The following is a 19,836-nucleotide window of genomic DNA, read 5'->3' as shown; positions in this document are numbered from 1 at the left end:
TTTGCTGTTTATGTGAAACTATCACAACATTGTTTGCTAATTGGCTATGCCCCAATACAAAATAAAAAGCTTTAAAGAATATGGGGTCTTGAATAAATAAAGATTGGTGAAGCACCTTAGGTAGGTCCTAAGCCGATCGCTGTGGCTAGATGAAAGATACATGCCCGGAACTAGTGGGGCCATTTGCATGGTGATGGCAACTTATTGAATGCAGATTATAAACATATTTTATCACACTAAATAGGTAACTGTAGATGAGAGAGAGTTCAGTTCATATATAACCTACAGATTCATAGATTTAAGAAAAAACTCATTAAGAAAAATACACTTAAATTCTGAGGCTGTGAATTTGGCAGCTGACACAGAAAAAACCTCTCTTTCAAGTGAGCATCTCTTCTGTTATTCCTTCAGCCATGTTCTTCACGACCTGAAAAGTTGGGGGCAGCGATTAAAAACAGAAGGTAGAAAGAGTACCTTCGATCTACCAGCCTTTGGATTTATACCAAACTAATCGTACCTCTTCATGCCAGCAGCTGGAGGAAGTCACATCAATCACAAATCACAAAATCCATTAAAAATAAAAGCAAATTTTATTTGCATATAAAAGCATAGCATCCAGCTGAGCTCCACAGCCTTGCTTAGTACCAGCAGGGGGAGGTTTGAAAGGTTTTTGTTGACAAAATTGGAGCCAGAAGAGTCAATTCCTTTCAGGGATCTATTATCCAAATGGCACAAATGAGGACTAACCCAGTGTTCGATTGTTTCATTCATTGTGTTAGCCAATTTTTTAGTGGGAAATTGCACTGTGTCAGTCACTGCGCCTCACTGGTTTTTTCTCCTTCCTCCCTTGCCCATGTCCCTAAAAAGACCCTGGGCCTCCGTCCTTCCCAGATCGCCTAACCTTTTACTACATTATGCCCTTTGCCACCTATCAACATGCCTGCCCTCGTCCAAGATAATATTTAGATACATCCAGCCATGGTGTGAAGTGCCTCTTGGATTGACATACACACTACTAGATCATTTTAGAGATAGAAAGTGCTTCACATTTTTCAGAGATTGGCTGATATGTGAGTTGGAAATATATAATCATTTCTGCCCTTCATTTCCTGCAAATCTGAAATACCAAAGTGAGTTCAACTGTGAGCATGTTTAGAGACGCTCTGCATATTGTAGTCATTTTTAAAATTCACCCTGTCTAGATGTGTTACAAACATAAGTTGCCCAAATTCAAAGTAATTGACTTTCAGCCAACTGTGACCAAATCATAAAAAAAGAACAAGCCATGTGTTACACCACAAAAACCCACCCCAAACTCAGAACTTTCCACCCCAAAGGAAACTTTTAATAGTCTGCCTTGAAATAACACACATATTCTACTGTGGATAAAAATAAGGTATTCACTGGGGGTGGAGGGTATAAATTTGTCTCACTGCACAGATTATTTTTTAACAGAATTATTTTGTCTATTTGTTATACTGAAAATATTCACAAAAGGAACATTTTGCCACCATGCGTGTAAAAAAAATGGATAAATAAAGCCTCTTCTGGCTGTTTCAGAATATATTTGGCATTTGCTCCATGTTTCTTTAACGAAAAGGAGAAAAGAGCCTGGAGGAAAGAAAGCGGTAAGCATGCATAAATTAAATTGCGTTTCTATCTCTGGTGAATATTAAATACCAAAACCCACATTTTAATATAGCTTATTATCACATGGCTTGGACTCCACAATGGGGAATAGCGTTGAAAAGTACCTATAGACAATAGATGCCAAATTAAATGCTTCTGTAACATATGGCCATGAATTCCATTCCTCAACACCAATGTAATACAGAGTTATCTTCTGAGTCAGTTTCCGCAATGGAAACATTAAGCGCTAGAGCTATAATTTTACATAGGGACACCGATTAGAAGACTGGAACAAACATATGGCATTTTAACTTTCCTTGACTGTAAGCGTGCTTGCTTTATCAAGGAGTCTTTCCTTTTTTCTATTTAGTTGCACAGATCATGAGCTTCTTGATGGAAGGGGCTGTCTCGTGCATTCAGTGTCTCAGGAATGAAAGTTATTAGATGTACTAAATTAAAACAACAACAACAGCAATAAAAAAATGACTATCAATCCTTCTAAGACGTGCCTAGCCAACATAAGATAGAACATTAAACCCGAATAGGTTCAGTTACCTTGCATTCAGTTGAAAACTACAATAACTCAAGACATTTTTTCGATGGCTTTGGCCTCTGAGCTGGATGTACTAAGCACCATTTCAGCACTATTTACACAGGTAATAAACTATAATTATTAAATGGGGAAGAAATGCAGTGCTGCGGGCTAGACCACAATCTGGTCTTTACATCAATAAAAACACCTTTTCACTTGTGACAGTTCTTTTCTGGGCTCGAAAGGTCATCATTTGCTTGAATAAATAGGCAAAGAGGAAGCCTTTCAAGCTGTGTTTGTAAGGAAAATGAGACCCCAAATTGGAGAAGACATGTATGGTAATGAGAAAGTGTGATGATGAGTTGTGTCTAAGTGCAGGCAAATACCTTCCTCCTTATATGAAAATTTAATGATGGGTTACTTTTCCAATGGGAAAATAATAACTTAGGTGAGCAAAGTTGTACATGCCAAAAATGAAATTATTTTCAGTTTTAAAATATAACCCCAATGCCATATACCTGCAATTTCGTCTGCCACTGTCATTAACTGAGCATCTAAAATGAACATCTCACTCTCTGAATCACTCTCTGGATTTGGCAGAGAGCTAGATAACATGACATGGATGTGGATCACGTCACTCAGCTCCTCAGAAGTCCTGGAAAATTATTCTGGGTAAAAGAAAGAAAACAGGAATGAAATGCATTAGTTGCCATCTTTCCCCTGGTTTGTCTGTGTGTAAGAGGTGATATTTTATCTTCTTGAGGGGTAATTCTACTTCTTCTCCCTCTTAATCTTGTCATGGGGCAAGTGCCCTGTAAGATGCATGCTTAGTCGCTCAGTCGTGTCCGATTCTTTGCAACCCTATGAACAGTAGCCCACCAGGCTCCTCTGTCCATGGGATTCTCCAAGCAAGAACAGTGGAATTGGTTGCCGTGCCCTCCTCCAGGGTATCTTCCCAACCCAGGAATTGAACCCAGGTCTCCAGCATTGCAGGCAGATTCTTTACCAGCTGAGTTAAGTACTATTAGATTGTGAAGTGAAAGTCACTCAGTTGCGTCCAACTCTTTGCAATCCCATGGACTATACAGTCCGTGGAATTCTCCAGGCCAGAATACTGGAGTGGGTAGCCCTTCCCTTCTCCAGGCGATTTTTCCAACCCCGGTTTCCCATACTGCAGGTGGATTCTTTACCAGCTGAGCCATAAGGGTACTTGGGGCTGTAAGATTAGGTTCAGTTCAATGACTCAGTTGTGTTTGACTCTTTGCGACCCCATGGACCACAGCATGCCAGACCTCCCTGTCCATCACCAACTCCTGGAGCTTACTCAAACTCGTGTCCATCAAGCCAGTGATGCCATCCAATCATCTCCTCCTCTGTCGGCCCCTTCTCCTCCTGCCTTAAATCTTAACCAGTATCAGGGTTTTTTCTAGTGAGTCAGTTCTTCCCATCAGGTGGCCAAAGTATTGGAGTTTCAGCTTCAGCATCGGTCCTTCCAATGAATATTCAGGACTGATTTCCTTTAGGATGGACTAGTTGGATATCCTTGCTGTCCAAGGGACTCTCAAGAGTCTTCTCCAACACCACAGTTCAAAAGCATCAGTTCTTCGATGCTCCAATTTCTTTATAGTCCTACTGTCACATCCATACATGACTACTAGAAAAACCACAGTTTTGACTAGACAGACCTTTGTTGGCAAAGTAATGTCTCCACTTTTTAATATGCTGTCTAGGTTGATCATAGCTTTCCTTCCAAGGAGCAAGCATCTTTTAATTTCATGGCTGCAGTCACCATCTGCAGTGATTTTGGAGCACACACACAAAAATAAAGCCTCTCACTGTTTCCATTGTTTCCCCATCTATTTGCTATGAAGTGACTGGACCGAATGCCATGATCTTTGTTTTCTGAATGTTGAGCTTTAAGCCAACTTTTTCACTCTCCTCTTTCACCTTCATCAAGAGGCTCTTTAGGGGCATAATTTATACGTGGCACACACCTACAGAACAGGCGATTTCAACTGCATAATAATATCTCAAATATCATTGTTGCTCAGCATACATTGATTGAATTAGTGAATAAATGTCATGTTTATTCTCTATGCAGAATTCAACTCAAATACTTCTTACTGCTGGCATGGAGCTCACTAGGTAAATGATTAGAAATACAAACTTGTGCTTGTGATGTAAACTGGAGTAAAGTCACAAAATACAATATGGCCTTTCTTCTTCCATAGTCTTATGCCAGATACTTAAGAATTAACACTCTTTCTACAAACAGTTGTCCCATTTCCATCTTTTTTTTATGACCAAAAAATAAGAATGTGGTAATGAGAAATAAACACTCTGCATATAAATCCTATTGATCTCAGTAAAATCAATTTCTGGTCTACTTAGTGCCAAAGTGATAGGTTTGACCCACATTATCTTTTCATTGGTTTGCTTTGGAATCAAGACAGAGAGAATAATAGTTAAATGACATTTCTCTATTAAAAATAGAAGACTGTCAGATTAAGAGAACCAGCCCACTGCCAAGTAGATCGCTTTCGTGTGCAGTGTGCTGAATGCTTATTTTATGTATTGATCATTTTTTCAGCCATGTGTTTTTGTTGCAAGCTAAAGAACCAAATAAAAATGCTGCATAAATATGATTTTGTTGCATATGTGTATACTACACACACACACACGCACATACATTTTTACATATACACACATACATACATACACACACAAAGCATTTTTCTACTGTGACTCTTCTGGTAAGCAGCTCTGAAATGCACCTAGTCACTTCTTGCTTGGCTGGGTCTTCTGTGGGCATCCTTGCTGTCATATGTGACTGTGGAGTACATTGTAATTAGCCGTACATTTCATGTCATGGGGCTGCATTATCAAATGATAACAGGTTAGGGCTGTCAGTTCAAGTGTCAAGAATATAAAGGATATTCACTGCAGAGATGACAACACAATGTGAATACTGCAAATCCAGGAGTCACTCAAAAGTGTGGGCCTCTCTCAAGCAACAGGCTACCTTTGCAGGAGAATCTATTTGTAGCATCAACTGGCCCTCTTCACGTTACTAGCCAATATGTGCAGACTGAGAACTTTGTTCTCAGTCTTGAGTTTTGGAGAAGCCTTTAAAATTATACACACAAGTCTACCAATCCTCTTTCCACCTATATTTCTGATTGTAAGTGAAGATATCATTCGAAAGTATTGACTGGTATCAATGATATACCAACATTTAATTAACTACTTAAGACAGCTCAGAAGTTAGACATTTCCTAATTGATCCTGCACATGGTATCTCTGGATACACCTTTATCTCTGGATAAAGGTGTTTGCTCAGTCATGCCCGATTCTTTGTGACCCTAAGACTGTAGCCCACCAGGCTCTTCTGTCCATAGCATTTTCCAAGCAAGAATACTGGAGGGGCTTGCCATTTCCTACTCCAGCGAGTCTTCCCAACTCAGGGATCGAACCTGCATCTCCTGTGTGTCCCTTGCGTTGCAGGCAGATTCTTAACCTGCTGAGCCACTGAGGAAGTTCGGATATACAGAAATGCAGTTTAAAACAGACCACTGTTTGGAGTATCCATGTAGAAACAAACAAACAAAAAAAGGTATGTTAAGGAAAAATAATCAAGTTAAAAAGAGACATGAAGATAAAAGATAATTATTTTACCTGGGTTCCTAGAAATTTTATATCATAGAAAATACAGAACTTTTTACTCTGAGCAAAACAGTTTAGTTATTAGCGCAACGAATGTATGTGTGAATTCAGTGTTTAACCTGGGCTACTCAAACCTATTATCTCCAAAGTTACAGCTGCTTAATGACTTCTAGGTCAGTGAATATTAATGGGTGTGTAGAAAGTGACTCAGCTCTCCACTTAACCTTTCAGATTTCCCAGTATACAAAGATCATTTCAGTTAGAGAAGTATATAGGGTAACTTGGCACAGAAAGGCCTACTTCTATTGAAAAACAAACATTAGGCTTCAAATCCATCCACCCACGTTTCAGTTGCTTCCAGATACTGTGTGGTTGGTAATTCTTATACCAAAAAGTTTCTATCAATTGAAGATAGCAGTAATTGTGTTCTATTATGCTAAATGACCTGGGCGTTGTTTAGGTTTTGTTATTATTGTTACTGAAGGTTTTTTCCCTACAGAAAAATGTTAGGACTCTTTCTGGTGCAAGCAAGTAATAGTCCAGTAATACCAATAGAATTTACACATATGGGACTTCCCTGGTGATCCCGAGTTTAAGAACCCGGCTGCCAATGCAAGGAACATGAATTAGACCCCTGGTGCCAGAAGATTCCACATGCCACAGAGCAATTAAGCCCATGTGCCACAACTACTGAGAGGGCATGGCCTAGAGCCTGTGCTCTGCAACTAGAGAAGTCACCTTAGTGAGAAGCCCAAGCACCACAACTAGAGAGTGCCCCCAGTTGTCACAACTAGAGAAAGTCCACAAGTAGCAATGAAGGTCCAGTGTAGGCAAAAATAAAAATAAGCAAAATAGTAATAATAAAAAAGAAATTACACATATAATAAGAGGGCATTTCCCCCAAACTGAAGATGGTTTAACAACAATGCAATGACTTGGCCAAATAAATCAAAATCTATTAGTACAAATGGCTAACAACCTTGTCTCCACAGTGCTTCAGCTAGCACTTGCTTCGAACAAGTGATGACAATAAATGAATTACGCACGTATTAAACCAATGATGAAATCATATCTGCTAGAATTCATGCTCTTACGATGTCTTTAATGAACATGCAATAAAAAGGAGACTGCTTTAGAGGATTGTCTCTATCAGTAAAAGTTGTGCCAAGGCACACCAAGATTTAATTAAAACATCAAAATGTAAGGGAAGAACACAATTTGACAGATAAATGTGAATATCATGGCATTGTCACTGAGCTTTTCTAATGAGATTAGATTCTTCTTTAATTGACATTTCCAACTGAGGCACAGATAAAACAGATTTAATTTTTTAGAGCAGTTATATACAGCTGGACTGTAGCTGGGTGAACGGGGTTTGACATTTAAATATCATAAATGATATTTTATACGCTTCCTTCACTAATGCACTGTCAATATTAAGAAGGATAAGCAGATATGTTAAATACACAAGGCACAGAAAATAGCACAAGTGATGCAAATAAACCTTACAACAACACTGGTGCATCAGACCAACTTTTGTGAAACCAATTTCATTCAATGCATGTGGGGTCTTCTGTTAAACAGAAAAAAGCCTCACAAAGAACTCCTAAAGGTAATTTCATGTTTATAAAAAGGAATGGGAGGACATAAAGTTTCTTCTGAAAATGTGTCAAGGATTTTTTTTTTTTTAAATATCGCTAATAAGGTCCTTTCCTGGAATTATTTTCATTTTGTGTTAACAAAAGGCATGGGAAAAATCCATCAGCTAATGCAAGGTTGTATCATGATCAAGACAAAAGAAATAAACCCATCATTTATTTTAAAACGTCAATATAAGAGCTTCTTCCTTTATTGGCCTTTAATGAGCTTTCCACCATGAATTCACCTAAGCATTTTAGCTTAATGAACGGAATTTGCTATTATGAAGTCTCTTTTGTATCAAGTCTAGCATCCAGGAACTGCAGCTCCAGTATCTATGCATGATCCACTCTATTCAGTTCTCCAAGAGTCACTGGTGGTCCCTGCAGTCAGTTATTCTCTTCCATTTGCCCAGTTTCTATCTGGAGGTCCTCTGATAATTCAGCATGCATCAAAGCATCATTGTGTTTCTACAAGTCTTTATCCATAACGACATAAGAACAAAGGAAAAACTAAACATAGAAGAGGAATAAAGCATTTAGCTATGGAAGGCAAGGTGTCCCTGAACACGGTCAATATAAACAGAATATAAATGATACGAAGGTTGGATGCTTTAAAAATTATTATGCCATCTAATAATAACCCACAAGGGCTTCCCTTGTGGCTCAGCTGGTAAAGAATCAGCCTGCAATGCGGGAGACCTGGGTTTGATCCCTGCGTTGGGAAGATCCCCTGGAGAAGGGAAAGGCTACCCACTCCAGTATTCTGGCCTGGAGAATTGCATGGACTGTATAGTCCATGGGGTCACAAAGAGTCAGACAGGACTGAGCGACTTTCACTTCACATGCCACCTAAACATTTATGAGTTTAATTTATACAATTAAACTCACAATTTCAGTGAGTTTAATACTTATTTGTGAATATGAAGAGGTTATATATTCATGTATAAAGACATATGTGTCTGCTTATGGACAGGTAGTCTTAATAGCTAGCCTAAACCCTGTGTATTAATTAATGTTTTCTTGAGAGGAAAAATAATTGTTAGGTATATTGACTCGGATGGTAAAGAACCTGCCTGCAATGCAGGAGACTTGGGTTTGATCCCTGGGTCAGGAAGATCCCTTGGAGAAGGGAATGGAAACCCCCTCCAATATTCTTGCCTCGAAATCCCATGGACAAAGGAGCCTGGTAGGCTACAGTCCATGGGTGTGCAAAGGGTCGGACACGACTTAGCGACTAACACTTCCACTTTTTTATGAAATTTACTTTTTTAGTTCCCCAAATACTGAAGCATCCACTGCAAATATGTATGAAGTACCCTCTTTGGTCCGGACACAAAACTAAATAATACATGTCATTGGTCTCCAATAGCTCAATCTATGGAATATATCCAAGCAATTACATTAAATAAATCTTTGATTTTGCTTGAGTAGTCAACACAGGCTTTGCAGACGGGGATACCAAACAGAACACTGTGCTAATGGATGAGGAGGCATTGAAACTGGCAGATTTCTAGATGAGGCATAAGAATAGGATTATTCAATAAATGGCCACCAGTCAGCAAGCCTAGACTGAGACAATGGTTTAAAAAGTGGGCTACACAGAACCTCTTGGTGCAGAAGGGAAGGGGGCGCAGAGGAAATGGAAGAATGAGTGTTGAGAACTCCTGACTCCCTACCCACAGGTGAACTGGAGCAGCCCCGTTTCATTCATTTTTCATATCAGGTTGAAATTGGATTTCCTTCGAAGAAGTAGTCTGCTGCTAAGAAAAATATATTTGAAAATTAATTCATTAAGAGTATATGATCCACAGTGGGATGAACAGGTGGAAATACTAAAAAAGAATCTAGGTTAATGAAGGGCCATGCATGACCATCCAACAGGTTTGGACTTTAATCTTGGACAATGTGGCCAATGAATACTGTAATTGGGTTAGTGACAGGTTCAGTTTTGCTTTCTTGGGAGGTAAGTGTAGTAGCAGCAGAATGAAGAATAGTTCTCAGTGCGGGTAGCGTGACAGAAGCTGAGAGATCGTGAGAGTCCAGAGCAAAGGAAATTAGGATGGAGAGAAAGTACAGTCAAGCATCCGAGTATGAGGATGAAAGAAAAGTTGACGCCGATATCTCAGATTTGACAAAGGTGACTGGTTGAAAACAGGTGTCATAATTTCCTATTTCACAAAATATTCTTACCTTGCACAGCATAAACCTTGCTTTTTGTGCCTAGTTTTATTTCAAATATACATGCATATAATTGATCCAAACAAAATTTATATGACTAAGTGCTATTGTTCTTGTTGGAGCCAAAATTGTGGAGAAATCTACAAAACAGAGCCTATTCTCCCAGCTCTGCAGCCTATTTCCCTTTCTTGCCCTCCTTCCTCATGTTTCTACCACCTCTGCTTTTAAGTTAAAAATAGGGACTTCGGAGTTTCAGGAACCCCATTTCTTATCACACCCACACTTTCCTGATGAAGGCCAGGACTGGTCTTTTGGAACTTTTGATCCCATTACTGGATCTCAGCAAATACCAGATCCTTACATGTTTGATGAATTAATGTCTGACATCTGCCTCAAAGAAAGAAATGGCAAAAAGCAATCTGCTGCATACAGTATGGTTGCCACAGTAACCGTGGGTTGACCTCCATGAAAGAAGGTGTCTGTGGACACAGGAAACTAGGGAAGAGCACAGACACATCCACATGGACATTTAAGTACCTTTATGTAATCCCTCATTCTTCATCCCACCCACCACCCATGCCTACTAGAACCTTCAGTAATCATTGCCTGTATCAGTTTGTGCTCAATTCTCTTCTATATCTTAAAGGTACTCAGATATATACGTGCGTGTGTCTGTGCAATTGTTTTATAGTAAGAATTTGTGTGGTTTCTGGGCTTGCAGGGTAGTGAAGAGTCCCTGGTCCTACCTGTCTCTGGTAGGTGGAGATGCTGCTGTGGGTCTTAAACAAGCCTGCTCAGAGCTTTCTAAGGAGATGCTCACATTTCTCATTATCAATGAACCAATTAGTTAACTAGTTGAACCATCAGTCAACTTTTGACTGTTAAGATGCTGGGATGCAAGCCTCTTGTAGATAATATGAAGATGCTCAGAACCCTAACGTAAGTGCTAAATTGAAGTTGCTCAGTCATGTCTGATTTTTTGTGACCCCATGGACTGTAGCCTGCTAGGCTCCTCCGTCCATGGAATTCTCCAGGCAAGAATACTGGAGTGGGTTGCCATTTCCTTCTCCAGGGGATCTTCCCAACACAGGGATCGAACCCGGGTCTCCCACACTGTAGGCAGACTCTTTACCATCGGAGCCACCAGGGGGTCCTAACATAAGTGCTGGTCCTATCCAACAGTCTACTATGGGAACAGGTTGATCTAAAGATCATATAGCCTTATGGAAGTGAAATAACAAGCACGGAGGAACTTGCCAGATGGATGAGGGCATTGCACTGAATCCCTTGGTCCCTACAGGAGTGACTTCTTTGTTCTTTGACCACTCGAGGAAAGAGATGCAATTTTCCCATCATCTCCATACTCAGGGTGAGCTTGGGGTTGACATTTTAACCAATTGTTTTATAAATAACAAAAGCATCCATTTGAAATTCTGCTTTCTTCATTCTCTTTTCCTCATGCTGTGCAGGCTGCATGAAGTGCTGATCTGATAAGAAAAATAAATAAATGATGAAGTGCATAGTGTGGTAATTAGTAGGTACACAGTTAATGAGGTAAATTAGAATCTGAATCAAAGTGACTCGATTCAGAATTATCATCACTTCTTCACATTGCTTGTGAGTTTCAGAAGACCAATCTTGCTTTTATCTGGTTTTAAGTGTTAGCCAGAAAGCGATAATAATGTATTATAAATAGGAGCATTACCAAGTATTGTAGGCCCAAGCCCTAAAAAATATTTCACTATGTTAAAGAACTCAGTATGAAAAAAAAGAACTCAGTATGAAACAATAAATAAATAAACGTTTTGATCGAGTACAATATTCACTTAAATTTGAAATGAGATTTATGTGAGTCTAGTATGACTCAAGTTCTCAAGAGGAGAAAAGAGATGTAATCAAATATTTACAACACAATGTCATAAGACATATAAGAGAGTTGAGCACAAAGTGATACAGGCATAGAGTTGCTAATAATATCTTGAAAATAAATCTCTTTAAAAAAGAAATACAGCACAGGGAATGAAAATTATCTGTAATCTTCTCTTTCATTTTAATTTTTTTGAATGACAAGAAAAAATGTTCAATATGTACACACGCGTGCGCACACACACACACACACACACACGTACACGTACATGCCTAAGTGAAAATTGAAATGCCAAGAAACACTCATGACCACTGTAGGAAGACCAGCTCATTCACGTCCTATTTAATAGAAAGGCTTTCAATACATCCAGATGCCACATCTGCCAACAAAAAGAGGAGGAGAGACAAAGCTAGCCAAAATGTAATCAACGAAATCTGACTCACTCATCTCCTCTTTTAATGATATGTCCAATCTTACAATTTATCTCATCTTTATTGACAGAGAACAGACATACTGTCAAAGTACAAACCAACCTAATTAACTTGCTTTAATATAGAAAACTCTGAGCCTCAAGACAACAGCATAGATGTTCTTGTACTTTACCCCATATAATGTAATCTAAGACTCAATATCATGTGATGATTTTCCTTTAATCTGAAAATTTCCCTGACCATCCATAAAGATGAGCCATGCTCTACTTCAGAGATCTCCTGCACATATCATGATGCAGTATTGACAAAAGGCATATACAACAGAGGCTTAAGATGGTTGGATGGATGTCATTAGTGACATGAGTTTGAGCAGACTCTGGGAGATAGTGAAGGACAGGGAAGCCTGGCGTGCTGCAGTCCATGGGGTTGCAAAGAGTTGGACACAACTGAGCGACTGAACAAAGTAAAATAGAAAGCCACCCCATTTCTACTGACTATGACCATGATCCCTCTTCTGTTTCTAGTTTACTTGGAGAGATTTTCTAACTAAAGAACCTGCTGATGGCCACACCCAATGAGAAGGTGCTGGAAGAACCAAAATAACTTTTGGGGGAACAAATCACAGCCATCTAAATTACTCTCCTGACAGAGTAATGGATCTTACAGATGAAAGGGAACAGAAGGTGTCATTTATCTTGACTTCACAAGACTTGTCAGATTTTCTCGGTCTTTTTTGAAGAGTTCAATCATAAATAATTTAGAAAATTATGACTTAGACCTCAAAAACTTTGAGCTAGACAACCACAACCGGGAACTTTCAAAAACATTGAAAGTGGTGGACTTTCAAAAACATTGTTGTCTGCGTCTCTTAAGGAAGGCATGGGAAACATAAAACAATTTATCAGGGAAACGTCTTGAGTCTGGCACTACCTGCAATTGATAGGAGGGACTCTTGGATAATTCAACTTCATTTAATTCAGTTTGTTTCATTGAAATGTAACAAAGCTGAACATTGCACTGAGCATGTCAGTTATGATGCTTGTACCTTAGGAGCTGGTTTCTGGTTCAGGCAGCTTGACCCCATAGAGCCTGTTAGGAGGTGAATTTCGTCCTCTCAAAAGTTCAGAATTTGAATTCCTAGCCTCCAGTAGCTAAGAATGTGACTATATTTTGGAGATACGAGTCATTAAGAGGTAATTAAAGTAAAATGAGGTGCACTGTAATCCAGTATGACTGCCGTCCTTCTAGAAAATTCGAGCTCAGAGACAAACAAAGGGAAAATGATATGAGAGCACAAGGAGAAGACAGTCATCTATTAAGACAAGCTAAGGAGAGAGGACTGGAATAGATCCTTTCCTTACAGTTCTCAGAGGGAACTAACCCTACCAGCACCTGGATCTTGGACTTCTAGTCCCTACAACTGTTAGGAGATAAATGTCTGTCATTGTGGCTCAGCTGGTAAAGAATCCGCCTGCAACGGGGGAGACCTGGGTTCGATCCCTGGGTTGGGAAGATCCCTGGAGAAGGGAAAGGCTACCCACTCCAGTATTCTGGCCTGGAGAATTCCGTGGACTAGTCCACGGGTCACAAAGAGTCGGACATGACTGAGTGACTTTCACTTAAGCTATCCAGCCTGGGATTTTATTACAGTAGCCCCAGCAAACTAATACAAAGTCCTGCGCTAAGATGCAGCGCTGGGGTCCCTGGGGTGCACAGGAGGCTCTTATTGGACCAGGGCTTAATAAGCGACACAGGGGGAACTCGTGTTTAGGCTACTGACTCTGGGGGGTGGCCGAGGACACAGCTGAATGCCCAGCTGGACGGTGACTGAGCTGCCCAACCAGACTGGTGTGTACCAGCGTGCATGTGGTGGCTACGGCAGACTCAGAGTCAAAATATAAAGAAGGTACAGTCGCACGGAGAAAAGCGACAGCACGGGGACAGACCATGAGGGCTCTCGGTGAACAGGTCACCAGCCCAGGTGGGACGCATGAGACAAGGGCTCGGGCCTGGTGCACTGGGAAGACCCAGAGGGATCGGGTAGAGAGGGAGGTGGGAGGAGGGATCGGGATGGGGAATACATGTAAATCCATGGCTGATTCATGTCAATGTATGACAAAAACCACTACAACATTGTAAAGTAATTAGCCTCCAACTAATAAAAATAAATGAAAAAAAAAAAAAAACTGGAGAGAGGGGACTCCTTCAAGCTGCCTCAGGCTGATTTCCAAGTCCAGTTCTAAACCTCGCTTAACCTTACAGTTAGCTCTTCTGGCTCTCCCCCTCTTCACCTTCCTTTTTTTTTTTTTTTTTAATCACCTTATATATTTTGTTTATTTATTTTATGGTGAGAATACACAAGTTCTACTCTCTTAGTTTATATAATTATAATAAAATTATACTTTAATTATACAGTACAATGTTATTCACTATAGTCACATGCCATACCCTTGATCCTCAGAGCTTATTCATGTCAGAGCTGAAAATCTGTGCCCCTTGACTTACCCCTCCCTATCTCCTCCACCCTCCCAGAACTTGGCAACCACCCATTCTATTCGCTATTTCTAGGAGCCAGGTTTTTTTTTTTTTTCTTCTAATTTTACATATATATATATATAAGTGAGATTGTTCAATATTTATTTTTCTCTGATTTAGTTCATTCAGCATCATGGCATCTATGTTGTCACCAATGGCAGATTTCTTTCTTCATGATGGTTGAATATATTCCAATGTATATAAATATACCACGTTCACTTAGGTTGTTTCCATGTCTCGGCTATTGTAAATAACACTGCAGTGAACACGTGAGTGCAGATATTGCTTCTCAATAGCGATTTAATTTCTTTTGGATATCTACCTAAAAGGGGCATTGTTGGTTCATAGGCTAGTTCTACTTTTAACTTTTTGAGGAACCTCAAATACTGTTTTCCATAGTGGCTGTACCATTTCATATTCCCACAAACAGTGCACCATGGTTCTCTTTCCTCCACATCCTCACCAGGATTAATCACTTGTCTTTCAACAACAGTCATCCTAACAGCTGTGAGATGATATCTCACTCATTTTCCTGATGATTAGTGATGTTGAACGCCTTTCCTTGAAACAGTTATGTAACTAGATGCCTGAGACACTTGATCTTACACTGTTTTAAAATGGGACAAAACTGTTGTTCCAAATGATAGAAGGAGAAGCATACAAATTGAAAATGAGATGTAGTTTTGGGAGAGACCATCCTTTATTTGAGAAGAAAGCTTTTCTCTCTTCCCAAAAGTGGGACCTTTTTCATTCTGCAAATATGAAAAAGTTCCTGCTCACTTAACCACTTTATTCTTGAGGAAGTCTTATCCTCAGTGAAATAACCAAAATGTCCTTTTTTTAGAATGAAATAAAAATATATCTTTTAGTACTGGATTGAGTATATTTTAATTATACAATACAATGTTATTCACTGTAGCCACCATGTCATACCCTTGATCCTCAGGTCTTCTTCATCTTACAGCTGAAAAAAAAATATGTATAATATTTATTTATTTACAATAACATATCTATATATATTTATAATATAGTGGTGAATAGCTGCTTCTCAAAGTCGGGAAATATAGCTCTTGATTTTTATCAAATAGGGGTTTAACTTTAGCTCTTTAGGAAGAGCTAAATTTATAGAATTACATGTACACTTAAAGTTTCAATTTATATCAATGTGTATGTGTGTTGGTTTTCTGTTTGCATTCTTGTCCAAACTCTGGCTTCTCCAAGATCAAGAATGGGGACTGAAATCCTACAGTAAAGGATGCAGGCCTGGACTTCTCTCCATATTACCCTGGAAGAAAAGCTGGACTTGGTGCAGCCAAAGCTGGAATGGATTATTTGGATGCTACATTTCCTGGTATTTCACACTAAGGTTAAACAGGTAAGAGGAATCCTTGCATTTATCTCTGCCTTCTCCTGAATTGTGACTTTTTAATTAAAAAAAAATAGTAAAGAATAAAAAGGGCATAAAGTCATAGGGATATTTCTCTTGAGAATGGGAGAGGAGACCAAATCAAGTAAGAGACATCGACAAAAATGTTTAAAGCGGAGCTGAAATATCAGTCTACAGTGTATGAAGGGAGGGGAAGCATGGAGATGGAGGGGGAGGCATCGAGCTCGGGGCTAGGTTAAGAAGAAGTGAGTCAGTGAACACTGCTGACCCCAGACTCAGAAACTGGAAGTGCCATGTGCTGCCGAGGCTCTCATCCTGAAGAAGGACTGTTTATTTCTGCTGAGGCTAAATCAGTTTGTGAACTCGAGAACCGTAAGTCCATTTGAGGGTCATGGAAGACAGGCTGAATGTAGGAACTTGTGAATATTTGCTCCTGGAGTGATGAGAAGCCTGGCCCCTCTCCTACTGAACTCCCACAATGCTAGCAGCTGGTTCAACCCCTTCAGGAGGATGCTAGAGGGTATCTCTCTAAGAAAAAGGACCACCTATATGAAGAAAAGAAAAGAGAGAGAGAAATTGACACTTGGAAGTCACCCAGCCAGGAAAAAAAAAAAAAAGCTGACATATTTGATGATATTTTTATAAGATTTTATTACTTACTAATAATATGAGCAAATATTCAGACACTTGAAAAAAATCTCCCTGCATAAAAGAGGTAAAAACACACCATTATTTTTAAAGCATTTGGGAGACAAGGAAGTTTAAAACAACTAATTAAAAAATCCTAAGGGGTGAGAAAATCTTGTGATCATGAACCAAGAATTGAATGCTATTGAAAGGAGGAACATGGTATTAGATATTAAAATTCTAATATCAGAAATGTAAAATATCAATGTGAGGATCAGCAGGTACAAGGTAAGTTTAAGAAATCTCTCAGAAACTGAAACAAAAAGTTTAAGAAACAGAAAGCACAAGAGAAAATAATACATTCAAAAATCAATAAGGAAAATATCCTTGAAATAAACGACATGAGTTTCTAGATTAAGTTGCCCACAAAGTGCCTACAAAGCAAACTGACTGATAAGAAGTAACACCGGAACTAATCAGAAGTGAATTCCTGTTGTTTAAGCTGCTCAATCTGGGGTTCTTTGTTATGGCAGCTCTAACATGGGAACTGTGTCACTCACGGTGACTGTTCTGTCTAGGGCATGGGTCGAGGACACGTCCTTGCAGTTAGTTAGGCAGAGATTCGGCTGAAGGGAATTGCCACTGTCAGTCATCTTGGGAAGAGAGTAAACTCTGGTGAAGAAAATGAGCAGCTCTTTAAATACATAAAGGAGAAAAGACTTCCTTCTGGTCTGAGTTCTAAAGGATTTGGGAGAGTGGGTATGATGGCATTTGTATCCAGGACTCCTAAGTCCAGTATAAGTGAACAGGCTACTTGTAGGCAGTGTACTTTCATTTTCCCTAAGTAATCCGTAAACTCCTCCTGAAGTTCATGGCTGCTTCTGTTGCACTGGGAGGTCTGATCCCAAGTTTCAGAAGGCCTGACCAAGGGACAGTCAGAGTGGAACATTGGTGGTGGGACCCCCAAGGCAGGCAGCAATGCTCGGCAGAAAGCACTTACAAGATCTTTTGGCTGCACAGACAGCACGACATTTTCCATTTCTGTTAGCTGCTCATTACTCATTTGACACAACAGTTTTTAAAGCATCAGTGGATTACTCAAAGTCTTGGGAAAATATCTGATTACCTGAAACAAAATCTGACTCAAATATATAGAAAGAGCATTTCAGTATTTTATTTAATGAGCCAAATCTCTAAACCTCCTCCATCTGTACCCATATATGTGACTTCCGTGTGTTAAGTCGCCTCAGTCATGTCTGACTCTTTGTGACCCCATGGACTGTAGCCCACCAGGCTCCTCTGTCCTGGGATTCTCCGGGCAAGAGTAATAGAGTGGGTTGTCATGGCCTCCTGCAGGGGATCTTCCCGATTTAGTGATTGAACCCAGATCTCTTACATCTGCATTGCAGGTGGATTCTTTACCATTAGCACCACCTGGGAAGTCCATATGTGACTTCCATCCAATAACAAGAGACAATTCTCCCTGGATGGAGCTAGGAACAATACTCCACTTGTGTATTGGATACTATTCTCTGCCCGAAAGTTCCTTTCTCTCTAGAACCACTATTTCTCTCATTTCTCTCTTCTACTGAATTATTTCCACCAGAATACATTCTTACTGTAAGATCTCATTGGCTTAAAAGAATTTACTCTTGATCTCATAGTCCCTTCTGCTTTCACCCTATCCATTCCTTTTTATACTAAACTCCTGGGGAAAAGATGTCTATATTCACTAGCTCTGCCTTTTATCCACCATCCTCCCTTGAAATTATCTCAAATAGATTTTGTCCCTATAACACCACTAAAAATGACTTTGCCAAGGTCAACAAAGACCCCCTGACTCGACCTCTTAGCAGCATTAAACACAGCTGGCTGCTTCCATGTTCTTAAAGTATTTTCTTTATTTGGTTTCCAGGACACCGTATTCTCCCAATTTTCCTATTTCATCTCTGGCCTCACTTCTTCTAAGTCTTCTTTACTGACTCCTCCCCTTCTTTTAAGACCTCAAAATGCCAAAGTGCCCCAAGGGCTCAGTTCTTTCTATAGTAACTTCATTTTCCACATTTACTCCTTCGTTGATCTCATACAATCCCATAGCTTTGAAAATAATCTATAAAGTGATGACTTTCAAATTTAAGTCTCCAGCTTCAATTTGTCTTCCCAACCCCACAACGGTGTATTCTATGCTACTTAAGGCTCAATTTTCTGCTCCTCCTCCCAATCCTATTCCTCTCTCCTATTTTAAGGAGCTGCAACCATGGGCTGAGTCAATAGAATAACTATAATGACAATTTCCTATTATTTTTTTTCTTAAAAGGAAAGATCTTTATAATGTACCTGCCTTATTAGAGAATTTTTAATATTTTAAAATAATATCATTTTCAGAGCAGGATTCAGAGCAAAATAGTGATATGAAAAGAAATTTTTAAGTGTTAAAGAGAAGACAAAAGGTTACTTCTGTAATATAGGAAACTTGGAGAACCATCAAATCACACATATCCTCTGGTTACCAACTCTTCAGAAATTAAATAAGAGGGTAGAGGCTCAAACTACCTCTGCAGAGACTAAGGGAGGCATGAGAGAGGAATTTCTTGATGTGAGCCCAGATGGGTCCCAGCTAGAAACAAGCCACTAGAACAGGGAGACACATTGTCCCTCCAAGCATGTACAAGACTTGGTAGGCAGCATTTCGTTCTGGAAGATCTCAAGACAACATGTCCTTCCTGCAGGGAGAAGCAGGGATCCAATGACCTCCCGAGGGCTCCACTCGGATTCACGTGCACCATTACATTACCACCACGCTTTGGCGACGCAGTGCAATAAACACGTAACATTAAACCAGTTCCCATCTGGAGCTTTCCTGGCCTAGACAAACTCAGTAGCCATCAGGGTTTACATTCAAGGAGGTGTTCACATATGTGTGCCTCCAGCATAGCTTATTTTATTTTATTTTACTTTATTTTATTTTAATACATAGTGCCCTTCAAGTTTCCTTTGAAGTCTACCGCAAATAACAGGTTTTAGCACATCAGGTGATATTTTGCTTCCTGAAGCATTTAAATTAATTTTCTATTACCAATGCAAATGTGTACTTTCCAATTTACCCGCTGCACAATAAAACCTAATTTAAAGCAATTAATGTTCATTAATGGTCCCATCTGCATGTTTATCGCTTTATCCTTAAATACTAGAGACATGGTATCCATATTTTATTGCTCACTTCTTATCAGCAAGAATTCTTATCCTCAAGGGTAAATGTAAGACTAATGTGCCAGTATCTCATATCTTTATAAGAAAACCACATTGCCTTTTTTTCCCTGTAAAAATCTAGATGAACAAGTTAAATG

The 19,836-nt window shown here is 39.5% G+C and overlaps 1 protein-coding gene across 1 annotated transcript in view; it reads right to left on the bottom strand.

Annotated features, from left to right (window-relative positions):
* The window catches only part of HS6ST3 (heparan sulfate 6-O-sulfotransferase 3), a 700,607-nt gene that overhangs the window by 154,809 nt on the left and 525,962 nt on the right, over positions 1–19,836 (bottom strand). The window lies entirely within an intron of this gene.

This window comes from Cervus elaphus, chromosome 30 (genome assembly GCF_910594005.1).
Source record: "Cervus elaphus chromosome 30, mCerEla1.1, whole genome shotgun sequence".
Classification (NCBI taxonomy): domain Eukaryota; kingdom Metazoa; phylum Chordata; class Mammalia; order Artiodactyla; family Cervidae; genus Cervus; species Cervus elaphus.
This window is presented reverse-complemented; position numbering and strand designations above follow the sequence as displayed.